We start from the raw sequence: 15,769 nt of genomic DNA, 5'->3' as shown, positions 1-15,769 counted from the left end.
TGCTGCCTACTTTTTAAGTACATCCTCTTTATCTATTTTTATCTTATCCAATTTCTCTACTGCCTCCTCCTTTACTGTGACATTGGCAGCATCCTCTTCTCTAGTGAAGACAGATGCAAAGTACACATTTAGTACCTCAGCCATGCCCTCTGCCTTCACAAGAAGATCTCCTTTTTGGTCCCGAATCAGCCTCACCCATTCTTTGACTGCCCTTTTGCTATTTATATGTTTGTAAAAGATTTTAGTGTTCCCTTTTATGTTACCCACTAATCTATTCTCATATTCACTCTCTTTGCCCCTCATTTCCTTTTTCAGTTCTCCTCTGCACATTCTGTATTTTGCTTGATTCTTTACTGTCATTTGAACCTAACATTTATCATAAATTCTGTCTTCTGTTTCATTTTAATCTTGATATCTTTAGTCGTCCAGGGAGCTCTAGCTTTGGACGCCCTTCCTTTCACCCTTGTGTCTAGTCCGTACCCGAACTATCTCCTCTCTGAAGGCCTCCCATTGCTCATTTACTGACCCTGAAGTTATGGTGTCTTCGACAGCGTATGCTCAGCATACGCCATCGTAATCCTTCTGGAAGGCTCTGAAACTTCCGGGTTTCCGCATGTGCTTGTTCGAAAACCCAGAACTTGACAGATCTACCGAACTGAAAGTAAAATCCATTTTGTGGCACAGATTTGCCCAACAATGGCCCAGCAATTGCCCACAAAACTCTTACAGCTGGTAAAAGCAGGTGCCGGGCCTGCTTTATTCAGTGTAAGGGTTATTATAAATCTTAAATGAAACATTTAAAAATAAAAAAATGATGCACAAATACGTAAAATTCGTTTATGCAAATATTGGCCCGGATTAAAATGTTTAAAATTATTTTTTCATGAATTCAATTTTTATTGTATTTGGTGTAATGAAGCGACTTTTAATTAAATTTGAAATCAGAACATTTATATTTATTAGAATTTTGTAAATTGTTTAATTATTTGAGGATTCCATTGCATGTCATTGGGAGATACCGTTCGGAAATGACTGCAATGGAATTCTCCTTTGTGATTGGAGGACTAGGCCCACGTGATCCCAGGGCCGCTTCCGAACCACCTGCGTCCCTGGGATCAGTGGACCTTTACGCTGCCATATGCCTGGAAGCCCGAGACCGCAACTCTCCGCAGCCTGGGAGCCTGAAGGTAAATTTGGAACAGTTCGCAGGTCGGAAGCAAACTCTGGAGGTACGCCTCTGACCGCAATTTCAGGGCCACTGTTTTATCTACCAATCTTTGATTCCAATTCACCTGGGCTCGATCCCTTTTCAACTCACTGAAATTAGCCCTGCTCCAGTTGAGTATCTTCACCTTTGATTGTTCCTCGTCCTTTTACATAACTGTTCTAAACCTAATGAAATTGTAATCACTGTTTCCGAACGACTCTCTCACTGAAACATGCTCCACCTGTCCCACTTCATTCCCCAGACCTCGATCCAGTGCTGCTTCCTTCCTCATCAGGCTGGAGACACACTGATCAAGACAAGTACTCATGTACACATTCCTCTCCCTCCTTGCCCTTAACATTGATTTCCCCCCAGTCTATATTAGGGTAATTGAAGTCCCCGATTATCACTACTCTGTAGTTTTTACATCTTTCTGAAATTTGCTTGCAGATTTGATCCTCCATTTCCCTCCCACTATTTGGGGATCTATAGTAAACACCCAGCAATGTAACAGCTCCTCTTCTGCTCTTTAACGCTTACCAAGTAGATTCTGTCTTCAAACCCTGAAGCACGTCACCCTTGTCCAGGGCTATAACATCAATATTCCAACACCCCCTCTTTGTTTTCCTTCCCTATTCCTCTTGAACACATTGTAGCCAGGAATGTTAAGTCCTGACATTATGAAAGATGCTTTATAACTTTTTCTTTCTTTAATGGTCTAATAGTGAGGCCTTTACTGCTGTGATGAATTCAGGTCAGCCAAGGATACTTTCTCGGGTTCAGTGGCATCAGTCACTCCTGTAAGTGGATCCGGCACCCTATGTGCCAGAGAAGACTCACACTGCCGACTGTGTACCTGTATGATGGCGTGATCTAGGGTTGTAAACAATGCCCCCTTGTGATCTGATCCAGATATCTGTGTCTTTCCCAATTGCCCCCATGTGTCCTTCAAATCTTTTCAAAGACACAGTGAGAAACATCTGCTAAGATACGAGTCGTGAAGCTGCTTTATTTCACAGCAAGTGAATATACAGAGCAACAGTTATGACTGGACTCACTTAATTCAATCAGTACAACTTGTCTTCAGAAATAATGCAAATGAATGAACATGCTAGGCCTCCTCTCATCGATTCCCATCGATTATCTTCCTTGACTTAACCACTAACTACCCTCCTGCATTCTCCTTCTGAGCCTGGGCAAAGCTTTCTGTTTAAAACCTATTGTTACTTGACCAATGCTTGAGACTTCGCAACACAATAGGTGTGAGGCACCACCAAAGTGTGAGTATCTGCGCTGGTGTATGGCGGTACGTACTGTGACAGTGCACCCTCATGAATGAACTCCTCTGAGGAATCATCCTCAGGGATATCCAGCGACACTTGCTGTACATGTGAAGGCCCTGGAAAACAAAAGAATGGATTTGATTTAGTCATGGCAGTGTCACAATCTTGACAGTCACCGTACACTATCTTCTCATAGTTCACTCATTGATAAAATACAATCAGCATATGTGTGTCAGAGATATTTGCAATTCTGACACCAGCTATAGGAACACAGGAACAGGAGTAGTTCATTTAACCCCTCGAGCAAAGCTCCCTTTAAGCTGCGCAACCGCGCAGCTCTTGGCATCTCCCAACAGCTGGCTTGCCGGCTTTTCAGTGCGATAAACCACGCATACAGGGTAATTTGAATGGGCCGCACAGCCCCTTAAAGGGGCCACGCACACAAAATAAAATAAGAGGGAACATTGCCTGTTTTGCCATTCAATGAGATCATGGCTGATCTGCGGTCTAACTCCATATACCTGCCTTTGCCCCATATCCCTTAATACCTTTGGTTAACAAAAAACTATCAATCTCCGATTTAAAATTAACAATTGATCTAGCGTCAATTGACGTTTGCAGAAGAGAGTTCCAAACTTCTATCACCCTTTGTGTGTAGAAGTGTTTCCTAATTTCACTCCTGAAAGGTCTGCCTCTAATTTGAAAAATATTTGGGGACATACTGCTAGAATATTCCCAAAATACAGGTGAATGAATGGTGCTATTGTATTCTGGGAAATGAGCCACACTGCACCTGTTCAGACAGAACTATTGAGACGTTTAAGTAAATAGTTTCATGAAGGCATTAAAAGACACAAGTTTATTCAGTGTACAAATTTAATCATGTCAATTATGTAATTATTTGAATTTAAATTTTGTTTAAATCTTTATTTTGGACATTAGAAAAAAAGTGGTGGATGAAAAATGATTTCAGAAAACATTTTGAGCAACTTGTGGGAACCTGATGGCCAGATTGTACAATCACAGAAAGAGAAGCTCCTACAATCAAATAGCAGTGCCTGTGTGTGACACCGGCTGTGACAGGGAACGTGACATGCTAACATTGAAAATACCATCATGGTGCCACCTACAGGAAGGACAGGCACGGTAAGAAACACATACCCTATGGGTCAAATTTAATGGCCCAGAAACTCAGGTCCCCACGGGTGAGTACGCTTGGGGTAATCACCTGTAGGCCCGATGGAAGTGCCGGTTTCCTGCATGCACTGCGCATGCGCGGGAAACCGGCACTTCCGTTCCTCTGAACGAAGAGGTTCAGAGGTCGAACGCGTGCGTGGAGGAGGCTGCGCGTGCGCATCGAACTTCTTTTTTTTTACAGGTTTTCCCGGGAACGTAAGCCTGCAGAATTTAGAAATATAAAAAGCAGGCGTAAGGCCTGCTTTTTACAAGGTAAGTGGTGAATTAATTAAAATTAAAACATTTTTTCCACAGGTTTATTATTTTTAAATACTGTAAAGCAAGGTAAGTTGATTTTTAGCCCCGTTAGAAAATAAAATTATTTTTTTCAAAAATTTAAATTATTGTTTAAAATAGTTAGAATCTAGCCATTCCTACACCGTAGTATTTCTAAGTCTTGACAGCACTTCCTGTCAGACTTATGAATGGAGCATTCCCTGCTCCGATTGGCTGCCCATGGCCCACGTGATCCCAGGGAACGCATCGAACTAACTGCGCCCCTGGGATACGCAAGCACTGCGCGCCGGCAGTTGGACCAGGCCCCGGATCGGAATTCCACGGGAGCCCACAGCTCAACGGCTGGCGTGCAAGGTAAGTGCAGGTCGGGGGCTTGCACCCGCGGGAAGCCCCTGACCCGAATTTCTGGGCCAATATAGTAGATCTCCTGTGACATTGCACAGATGGTTGTCAAGACCAAGAGTAGTCTTGGAGTAGAGGGCAGGGAATAATAGGATGACAGCACATACTTAATTCCGTTCCCATTTTAAAGTCATACATTGTGTCCTTACTTTCCCTTTTCCATTGTAAATTCCTGTGTTCTATCCAAACTTGTTAAGCTGTGATGACACTCTTCTGCCAGTAATGGAACTGTAGTGCCTTCACTGCACAGGTTGCAGTTACAGCCTGACACTGTAGGAGTCTCTGCACTCCCAACAAAGAATCTATAACTTACTGGAAGTTAACAAACTGAATTTATTGTCTAAGAACTTTACAAAACAAGAAACTACAGGAGAAGCTCAAAACAGGTTTTTTCTCTTTCAATCCACACGAGGACTGGCTGGTCCCGCCCTCTACCTCTGACGTCATGACGTCATCACGTTTCCCGCCGAAGGGAACGTCAGGTGACCCATGTGATGACGTCATCGCGTCAGATCGCGATGTTGTCGATCTAGCTCTGTTTAACCAGAGCCAACTTGAAAGGTAATAACATTGGTTATAGACAATTAATGCTAGAGGTAATAACATTGGTTACAGACAATTATGTAAGTCACTTAGTGGTTTTGCCACATATGCCCCCCCAGAATTGTCTTTAACGAAAAGAGTCAATCGCTGAGGAGGTCGGACAAGTCTGTTGGACCGACTCCGAAATTCCCGGAAGCGCCGATCGCCATCGCGGCCGCGGGGGAGGTACCGGGACCAGCGTGCTTGACTCGCGGTGGTCTATTTGACGGTCTGGTAACGAAAGTGCACGGCGAGCGGCAGCAGCAGGCCTTCAGGCCGAAACGAGCGTGGTAGTAGCAGAAACCGGTCGTCGGAGGTGCCTTTGTCGGAGCCGGGGCCAGGCTCTTCGTGGCGGGGCGTTGCGCGAGGGCGCAGTATTGTTGCCGGACCACGTAAATCTTATCCGCCTCTTCGGCGAGTGCGACGCAGTCTGCGGTTTCTGCTCGGGCGAGGGACGCCTGTACTTGCTCAGGAAGTTGAGTAAGGAACAGTTCGCGAAACAGAAAGCACTGGGGCTCGGACCCCAGGAGAGTCAGCATATGACTCATCATTTCCGAGGGTTTGGAGTCTCCTAACCCTGGTAGAGCCAGTAAACGGCGAGCGCGCTCCGCTTTGGTGAGACCAAATATCTGCAGCAATCGTGTCTTGATGGCGACATACTTGTCAGCAGTCGGAGGGGTGGCATAGTGGTTAGCACTGTTGCCTCACAGCGCCAGGGACCCGGGTTCGAATCCGGCCTCGGGCAACTGTCTGTGTGGAGTTTGCACATTCTCCCCGTGTTTGCGTGGTGTTTCCTCCGGGTGCTCCGGTTTCCTCCCACAGTCCAAAGATGTGCGAGTTAGGGTGATTGGCTATGATAAATTGACCCTTAGTGTTAGGGGGATTAAATACATGGGGTTACAGGGGATAGGGTGGGATATGTGTTGGTGTAGGGGTTACGGGGATCGGGTGGGATATGTGTCGGTGCAGGCTCGATGGGCCGAAATGGCCTCTATCTGCACTGTGGGGTTTCTGTGATTTCTGTGACTCTCCAGCAGGCTGATGATTCTCGACGCCGTCGAGCTCTCGAGGGCGGAGACCACGTGGAGATATCTGGTCTGATCCTGAACGATGTTGCGGAGCTCAAATTGCGCCTCGGCTTGCACAAACCAAGAGGCTGCCTGTTGTTCCCAGAATTGGGGGAGCTTCAAGGCCACTGCATTGGCCTCCATCACTGGCCTGTGTTCAGCGTTCACCGCGAAAAACGATCGCGAGGAATCGGGGTCACCAATGTAGGAGTCTCTGCACTCCCAACAAAGAATCTATAACTTACTGGAAGTTAACAAACTGAATTTATTGTCTAAGAACTTTACAAAACAAGAAACTACAGGAGAAGCTCAAAACAGGTCTTTTCTCTTTCAATCCACACGAGGACTGGCTGGCCCCGCCCTCTACCTCTGACGCCATGACGTCATCACGTTTCCCGCTGAAGGGGACGTCACGTGACCCACGTGATGACGTCATCGCGTCAGATCGCGATGTTGTCGATCTAGCTCTGTTTAACCAGAGCCAACTTAAAAGGTAATAACATTGGTTACAGACAATTAATGCTAGAGGTAATAACATTGGTTACAGACAATTATGTAAGTCATTTAGTGGTTTTGCCACCACACATTATATATTGGCAATTTCCATTATAAATGAGACTGAGGTACTATATGTTAATGACCGGGTCTTGGGTATACAGGGCATCATTTCAAAGTTTGCAGATGACGTGAAACTCGGAAATGCGGTAAACAGTAAACAGTGATGAGGATAGTAACAGACTTCAGGAGGAACTAGAGAGACTGGTGAAATGGGCAAACACATGTCAGATAAAATTTAACCCAGAGAGGTGTGAAGTGATTCATTTTGGAAAGAAGAATGAGGAGAGACAATATAAATCATATAGACTCTGGAACAGTCCCCATGGATTGGAGGGTAGCTAATGTTACCCCACTATTCAAAAAAGGTGGTAGAGAGAAAATGGGGTAAGCCTGACATCGGTAGTGGGGAAAATGCTAGAATCCATTATAAAAGATGTAATAGCAGAGCACTTGGAAAACAGTGACAGGATCAGACAAAGTCAACATGGATTTACAAAAGGTAAATCGTGCTTAACTAATCTACTGGAATTTTTTGAGGATGTAACTGGTAGAATAGATAAGGGAGAACCAGTGGATGTGGTGTATTTGGACTTTCAGAAGGCTTTCGATAAGGTCCCGCATAAGAGATTAGCGTGTAAAGTTAAAGCACATGGGACTGGGGGTAAGGTACTGACTTGGATAGAGAACTGGTTGGCAGACAGGATGCAAAGAGTTGGAATAAACAGGTCTTTTTCCGAGTGGCAGGCAGTGACTAGTGGGGTACCGCAGGGATCGGTGCTAGGACCCCAGCTATTCACAATATATATTAATGATCTAGACGAGGGAACTAGATGTAATATCTCCAAGTTTGCAGACGACAAAAAGCTGGGTGGGCGTGTGTGCTGTGAGGATGATGCCGAAAAACTCCAGTATGATTTGGACAGGTTGGGTGATTGGGCAGATGCAGTATAATGTGGATAAATGCGAGGTTATCCACTTTGGTGGCAAAAACAGGAAGGCAGATTATTATCTGAATGGCAATAGGTTGGGAGAAGGGGAAGTGCAACGAGACCTGGGTGTCCTTGCGCACCAGTCGCTGAAGGTAAGCATGCAGGTGCAGCAGGCGGTTAAGAAGGCAAATGGTATGTTGGCCTACATAGTGAGAGTATTCGAGTACAGGAGCAAGGATGTCTTGCTGCAGTTGTACAGGGCCTTGGTGAGACCACACCTTCAGTATTGTGCGCAGTTTTGGTCGCCTTATCTGAGGAAGTATGTTCTTGCCATGGAGGGAGTGCAGTGAAGATTCACCAGACTGATACCTGGGATGGCAGGAATGACGTATGAGGAGAGATTTGGTCGATTAGGCTTATATTCGCTGACGTTTAGAAGAATGAGAAGGGATCTCATTGAAACTTATAAAATTTTAACAGGACTAGACAGACTAGATGCAGGAAGGATGTTCCTGATGGCGGGGGAGTCCAAAACCAGAGGTCACAGTCTAAAGATAAGGGGTAAGCCATTTAGGACAGAGATGAGGAGGAATTTCTTCACCCAGAGAGTGGTGAACCTGTGGAATTCTCTACCACAAAAGGCAGTTGAGGCCAATTCATTAAATATATTCAAGAAGGAGTGATGCGCTATCAATTACTCATAAAAGACTGAGAGTTAAGAGAGTAACTAAAGGCTTTTATTAACAAAAGAATGAAGGTCTGCCTCGAGTGGTCGACCGGTCCAGAAATACAAAGGGCTGGGGAGCAGTCACCTTTATACTAGGACTTGTGGGAGGAGTCAGCCGAGGCATGTCCAGGCATGTACACAGTGGAATACAAACAGTGGTTTACCACATTCACCCCTTGTTTAAAATTGAGTCCGGCGGGGTGAAGTGTATTAAAAGTTAGTCTATTGGAGTCTCTCCGGAGGTCTTGTCTGCCGCTGTGATCGGCGTGGTGACGGCAGGGGTAGTGGAGCTTCCGGCATCGAGTCCTGCGTAGGCTGTGGCACAGGTGTGTCGTCCTCGTAGATGTCGAGCGGGTCGCGGGGCCCAGGCCTGCCATCTGCTGGGGCTGGATATCGGATCGTGGGGGGGGGTGGTAGTGAGTAGTGGGTTACTGCGGCCCCCGAGGGTGCAAGGTCTCTTATGGAGACAGTGTCCTCCCGCCCGTCCGGGTATGCAATGTAAGCATACTGGGGGTTGGCGTGGAGGAGGTCGGCCCTCTCGACCAGGGGGTCCGTTTTATGGGTCCTCACATGTCTTCTCAGTAGGACCGGCCCTGGGGACGTCAGCCATGGTGGTAGCGATGTCCCCGATGTGGACTTCCTTGGGAAGACAAACATTTTCTCATGAGGGGTGGCGTTAGTGGCAGTGCAGAGCAGTGACCGAATAGAGTGGAGCGCATTGGGGAGCACATCCTGCCAGCGGGAGGTTGGAAGGCCCCTAGACTTTAAGGCTAGCAGGGCGGCCTTCCAAACTGTCGCATTTTCTCTTTCCACCTGTCCGTTCCCCCGGGGGTTGTAACTGGTGGTCCTGCTTGTGGCAATACTCCTAGTTAGCAGGTACTGACGGAGTTCGTCGCTCATAAACGATGAGCCCCGGTCGCTATGGATATAGCTGGGGAAACCGAACAGGGTGAAGAGGTCGTTCAGACATTTAATGACCGTGGCACTGGTCATGTCCGGGCAGGGGATGGTGAACGGGAAACGGGAGTACTCATCAATAATATTGAGGAAGTACACATTGCGGTCGGAGGAGGGGAGAGGCCCTTTAAAATCAACGCTCAGGCGCTCGAAGGGGCGAGTGGCTTTTATCAGGTGGGCCCTGTCTGGTCTATAAAAGTGCGGTTTGCACTCAGCGCAGACTTGGCAGTTCCTGGTCATGGTCCTGACCTCCTCAATAGAGTAAGGCAGGTTGCGGGCCTTGATGAAGTGGAAGAACCTGGTGACCCCCGGGTGACAGAGGTCATTGTGGAGGACCCGCAGTCTATCGATCTGCGCGCTGGCGCAGGTGCCACGCGATAGCGCATCCGGGGGTTCATTGAGCTTCCTGGGCTGGTACAAGATCTCGTAACTGTAGGTGGAAAGTTCGATTCTCCACCTCAAGATCTTGTCATTTTTGATTTTGCCCCTCTGCTTGTTGTTAAACATGAAAGCAACTGAACGCTGGTCAGTGAGCAGGGTAAATCGTTTTCCGGCCAGGTAATGCCTCCAATGACGCACAGCCTCCACAATCGCCTGGGCCTCCTTCTCAACAGCGGAGTGTCTGGTCTCCGGGCCTTGGAGGGTTCGTGAAAAGAAGGCCACGGGTCTCCCCGCCTGATTGAGGGTAGCGGCCAGGGCAAAGTCGGACGCGTCGCTTTCCACCTGGAAGGGGATGGATTCGTCCACTGCGTGCATGGTGGCTTTGGCAATGTCCTCCTTGATACGGTGGAAGGCTAAGCGGGCCTCTGCCGTCAAGGGAAAAGAGGTGGACTTGATCAGCGGACGGGCCTTGTCCACATAGTAGGGGACCCACTGGGCGTAATAGGAGAAAAACCCTAGGCACCTCTTCAGGGCCTTGAGGCAGTGGGGCAGTGGGAGTTCCATAAGGGGATGCATCCGGTCGGGGTCGGGGCCGATGACTCCGTGTTCCACAACACAGCCAAGGATGGCGAGGCGGTTTGTGCGGAATATGCACTTCTCCTTGTTATATGTCAGGTTCAGGAGTTGGGCGGTGCGGAGGAATTTTTCGAGGTTTGCGTCATGGTCCTGCTATGCGGGGGAGTGGGTAGGCGTCCAGCAGGGTGTAGCGATTTATTGTCTGGCTGTAGTCGATGACCAGGCGCTGCTTCTCGCCGGTCTTAACGACCACAACCTGAGCTCGCCAGGGGCTGGTGCTGCCCTCAATAATCCCTTCCTTCAGGAGCCGCTCCACTTCGGTTTTAATGAAAACCCTGTCCCCGGCACTGTATCGCCTGCTCTTTGTGGCGATGGGCTTACAGTCGGGGGTGAGGTTAGCAAACAGTGCGGGGGGGGTGACTCTGAGTGTGGAGAGGTTGCACCTGGTGCGCGGCGGGCAATTTGGAAGCTGCTGGCTGCGGACTGTGAGTGGGGGTAGGGGTCCACCGTACGCCATCGTAACACTTTTAAGGTGGCACTGAAAACCTAACCCCAGCAGGACGGCAGCGCAGAGGTCGGGCAGGACCAGAAGTTTAAAATGATCGTACACAGTCCCGTCTACTACGAGTGTCACTACGCAGTAGCCGCCGATGTCCGCCGACTGGGACTCGGAGGCCATAGAAATCCGCTGGTGCGCAGGCAGGACTGGGAGAGAGCAACGCCGCACCATGTCGGGGTGGATGAAGCTCTCCGTGCTCCCAGAGTCAAAAAGGCAGATTGTATCGTGACCATTTACCTTAATGTCCATTGTGGAACTGGCCAGCTGGTGCGGTCTCGCTTGGTCCAGTGTAACGGATGCCAGCGTAGGGGTCGGTGTGTCGCTGCGGGTATCAGATGAGGCGGTGTTGGGGGCCTGCTGCGTTCCGGCTGTCGTCCAAGATGGCGGCGTCCATGATCCCCATGTGGCTGGAGGCGTCCAAAATGGCTGCTGTACCGGTGGTTCGCACATGGCCGGGGAGGCCCAAGCTGGCGGCCCGCATGGCCCACACGCAGCGCTGCTGGGGTTCGGGGTGGCTTTGGCCCTGCAGAGGCTAGCGTAGTGTCCCTTCTTCCCGCAGCCCGAGCAGATCGCGTTTTTCGCCGGGCAGCGTGCTCTGGGGTGTTTTGCCTGGCCACAGAAGTAGCATTTCTGGCCTTGGGGCACTGCTGTCTGGCCTTGGGACACTGCTGCGGTAGTTGGGCCGTTGCTGGGGTGTGGCTGGGGTGGCACGGCGCTGTGAGGCGGTCCTACCGTGTCCCAGGCTGTCATTCCCCGCGGCGTCCACGGTGCAGAGGAGTAGGCATCCATGCCCCGGTAGGCTGCATCCAATGATAGTGCGAGTTCAGAGGCCTTGTTGAGGTCGAGGTCACTCTGCTCCAACAGTCGCTGTCGGGTGTAATTGGATCTGTGGCCCGCTACAAAAGCGTCCCGGATAAGTTCCTCTGTGTACACGGCGGCCTTTACATCCTTACAACCACAGGCCCGGCCAAGCACAGACAGTGCCTGAAGGTATTCCACGGTCGATTCCCCAGGTTGTTGTTTACGACTCCCCAGAAGGTGCCTGGCGTACACTTCGTTCACTGGGCGCGTGTACTGGTCCTTGAGGAGCTCGATAGCGTCCGCGTACGAGGTCGCATCTTGGATGACCGAGTACACTCGGTGGTTCACTTTGGCGGTCAGGACATCCAGTTTGTCCTCGTCCGATTTGATTGCTGCGGAGGCGGTCAGGAATTTTTCGAAACACTTAAGCCAGTGAGTAAACTTGGTGGATGAGTCCGCCTCCCGATGATCTAAGTCCAGGCATGCTGGTGTGAGGATCTTCTCCATTATAAAAATTTTGTTAATAAAATTGATGCGCCATCAATTACTCATAAAAGACTGAGAGTTAAGAGAGTAACTAAAGGCTTTTATTAACAAAAGAATGAAGGTCTGCCTCAAGTGGTCGACCGGTCCAGAAATACAAAGGGCTGGGGAGCAGTCACCTTTATACTAGGACTTGTGGGAGGAGTCAGCCGAGGCATGTCCAGGCATGTACACAGTGGAATACAAACAGTGGTTTACCGCAAGGAGTTAGATATATTTCTTAAGGCTAAAGGGATCAAGGGATATGGGGAGAAAGCAGGGACAGGGTACTGAATTTGGATGATCAGCCATGATCTCATTAAATGGCGGAGCAGGGTCGAGGGGCCGAATGGCCTACTCCTGCTCCTATCTTCTATGTTTCTATGGTACACTTTTAAAGGGGGTGCAGGAACAGAGAGACCTGCTGGTGTACGTACACAAATCGTTGAAGGTGGCAGGACAAGTTGAGAGGCTGTTAAAAGAGCAGATGTGATTCTTGGCTTTATTAAAAGAGGAATAGAGTACAAAAGCAAGGAAGTTATGATGAACCTTTATAAATCACTGGTTAGGCCTCAGCTGGAGTATTGTGTTCAATTCTGGGCACCGCACTTTAGGAAGGATGTCAAGGCCTTGCAGAGGGTGCAGAGGAGATTTAGTGGAATAGTTCCAGGGATGAGGGACTTCAATTCCATGGAGAGACTGGAGAAGCTGGGGTTGTTCTCCTTAGAGCAGACAATGTCAGGATGACCCCCAGCATGTCGATGGTGGGGGATTTGACGATGGTAATGCCATTGAATGTCAAGGGGTGGTGGTTAAACTTTCTTTTGTTGGAGATGGTCATTGCCTGGCACTTGTGTGGCATGAATGTTACTTGCCACTTATCAGCCCAAGTTGTCCAGATTTTGCTGCATGCGGGCATGGACTGCTTCATTATCTGAAGGGTTGCGAATGGAACTGCACACTGCAATCATCAGCGAACAGTCCCACTTCTGACCTTATGATGGAGTGAAGGCCATTGATGAAGCAGCTGATGATGGTTGGGCCTAGGACACTGCCCTGAGGATCTCCTGCAGCGATGTCCTTAGGCTGAGATGATTGGCCTCCAACAACCACAGCCATCTTCCTTTGTGCCAGGTGTTAGATCAGTGTATTTTGATGTTGTGTGTCCTTCAATAACTAGACACGAGACTGCAGGGAACATTCAACAGGTATTTACTGGATAAGGGTTACTCTAAAATTAAACGTACAGATCCCTACTCAGGGTTTATATACAGGTGTGGTCACTGCCGGTGCTACAGTATACAGGAGCTGTAAAAAGTAGTTCTCCCCTTAAAGGTACATACACTACAATTCCTCCCCTTTTAGATTGACAGTACCATAACATTCATTTGACAATTAACACTTCTAACATGCACATTAACTGAAAATAGTCCATTTATAAATTCAGTCTTTGGGGCGGCTTCCTGATCCTTTCTGGATAGCGCCTTTCCTGAGTGTCTTGTTCTTGGTGTGGAGGCCCCCTGTCGTCGGTTGGTTCATCAGCTTCCGATGCTACTGTTTCTGGGGTAGATGCTACCGGTATGTCGGGTTCATCACCAGGTGCACGAGACATGGGGTTGACTCGTTCCTGTGACGCTAGGATCTGGTCGACATGGCGTCTCACAATGTTCTCCCCAACATCCACTGTGTACATTAGTGGCCCCTGCCGTGTGCATATCGTTCCTGTGTAAGGCTTGATCTTCTTTAAACTGGTTTAAAGTAATTTTCCTGGTCTGCAGCCTTTGCCTGCACTCAGACCAATTCCAATAAAACCAATTTTAAAACAGCGGTTTCGAATCGTTACCCCACCTTCCAGTTCTGACTGCAGGGCTTATAATTATTGATATTAAAACAGACACGTAGTTTGGATGAGAGAAAAAATCAAGTTTTATTAACTAAATAAACTACAATCCAAGAATAAACAATACCACACGAACACAGTAATTACATTAAAACTATATAACAGGGGGGTTGCAGACGGCGAAAACGAGGGATAAAATGACTACAATGTTATTTAAACAATCTTAGCAATTCCCTCAAATCACCACCCCAAACTCCTGCTAGGTTGCCTTGTTGAGGAGTCAGAACACCCTGCTCACCTGTGGTCCAGCGAAGTAAGAGCGAGAGAGAGAGAAGCTCACCTACGGTCCCAGGAAGTCAAGAGAGAGATAGCTTCTCAGCAGCTATCTTTATACCTGGTGAGCCCCCTGCCATTCTGCCATGCAAGGGCTATGTGCAAAATTCCCCACCCAAAGAGTCCAATACACAAGAGAAAGCTGTGATTGGCTAACTCAAAGTGGTTAGACTGGGTTAATGTGTCTTCCAGAGCTCCCTGGGCTGCAACAAAAGAGAATGCAACAGCCCTATTGTCCAGAATGCTAAGTGATTTAGACCCATTCAATTGGTAAATGTTTCCCATTCAAGGTACAAAAGTCTCTTCTGCAGTTTAGATGTATCCACTCGATATACAAACAAATGCTAATACCATTCGATTGCTTTGTAAACAAAGCATTGTCCTTTGTCTTCAGCCATGTGGTGACAGCCATTTTTATCCCTGGAAATTTAAAAGCACAATGCCCAGGGATTCTTTAATCAAAAAAATTGATCTTCAGAACTGTAAATTATTGCGAATTCTTACACCTGGTTGCCATTTCTCTGTTCGGTAGTCGCGGGCCAAGACTGGTCGCTTCTTGTCGGCTTCTCATTGATGTGCTGGAATTGCTTATTCTCAACATCTCTTCGTACATTTGGTCTGAGCAAATCCAGACGAGATCTCAACCTTCGGTTAAAGAACATCATGGCCGGGGTCTGGTTGGTGACTGCATGTGTCGCATTTCTGTAGGCTAACAGGAAATTGTCCACCTTATGCTGCAGTGGAATGTCATAATCGCACATGGCCCTTACTGCTTTCTTAAAGGTTTGTACGAACCTCTCAGCCAATCCATTTGTGGCTGGATGATACGGGGCGGATGTGTAATGCCTTACCCCATTCCTTTTCATGAATCTTCGAAACTCTTCGGACACAAACTGTGGTCCGTTATCAGAGCAAATCTGCTCTGGCAAGCTGTTCCTGGCAAATATGGTCCGTAGGACTGCAATAGTTTTCTCCGTGGTGGTGGAGGACATTTTGATCACCTCAGGCCATTTCGAGTGCGCATCCACGGCTATTAGAAACATTGAGTCCATGAATGGACCAGCAAAATCAATATGCACCCATTGCCATGGAGATGAGGGCCACTCCCATGGGTGTAGAGGGGCATGTGGTGGTGCATTTTGGACCTTCTGGCATCCTGAGCAGCTCTTTGTCAGGTCCTCGATTTGCTGATCGATCCCCGGCCACCACACATAAGCCCTAGCAAGGCTTTTCATTTTCACCCCTCCCAGATGGCCTTCGTGAAGCTCATTGAGCACTCTCTCCCTTAACTTGGGTGGAATTACCACTCGGGATCCACACATCAAGGTCCCCTGGCCTACTGACAGCTGTTCTCTTCTGGATGAGAATGCTGGCAACAGTGGGTCGCCATGTGTTGGCCATCCTTTCACCGTCAAGTCATATACCCGAGACAGTGTCGGGTCATTTCGGGTCTCCTTCTCTATATCAGCGTTAGTTACTGGCAAGCGTTCAATTATAGTCGAATGAAATATTTCGACAGGGTCCACTGCTGGTGCTTCCTCCGCAGTAGGCAGTGGCAGGCGTGATAGCCCA

The 15,769-nt window shown here is 48.3% G+C and overlaps 1 protein-coding gene across 3 annotated transcripts in view; it reads left to right on the top strand.

The window, feature by feature from the left end:
- The window catches only part of lipeb (lipase, hormone-sensitive b), a 576,644-nt gene that overhangs the window by 314,287 nt on the left and 246,588 nt on the right, over positions 1 to 15,769 (top strand). The gene's annotated exons all lie outside the window — the stretch shown is intronic.

The sequence above is a fragment of the Somniosus microcephalus genome, chromosome 12 (genome assembly GCF_052327205.1).
Source record: "Somniosus microcephalus isolate GS21.2 chromosome 12, FLI_Smic_1.0, whole genome shotgun sequence".
Classification (NCBI taxonomy): domain Eukaryota; kingdom Metazoa; phylum Chordata; class Chondrichthyes; order Squaliformes; family Somniosidae; genus Somniosus; species Somniosus microcephalus.
Note: the sequence above shows the minus strand (reverse complement) of the source record. Positions and strands in the feature narration are given on the sequence as shown.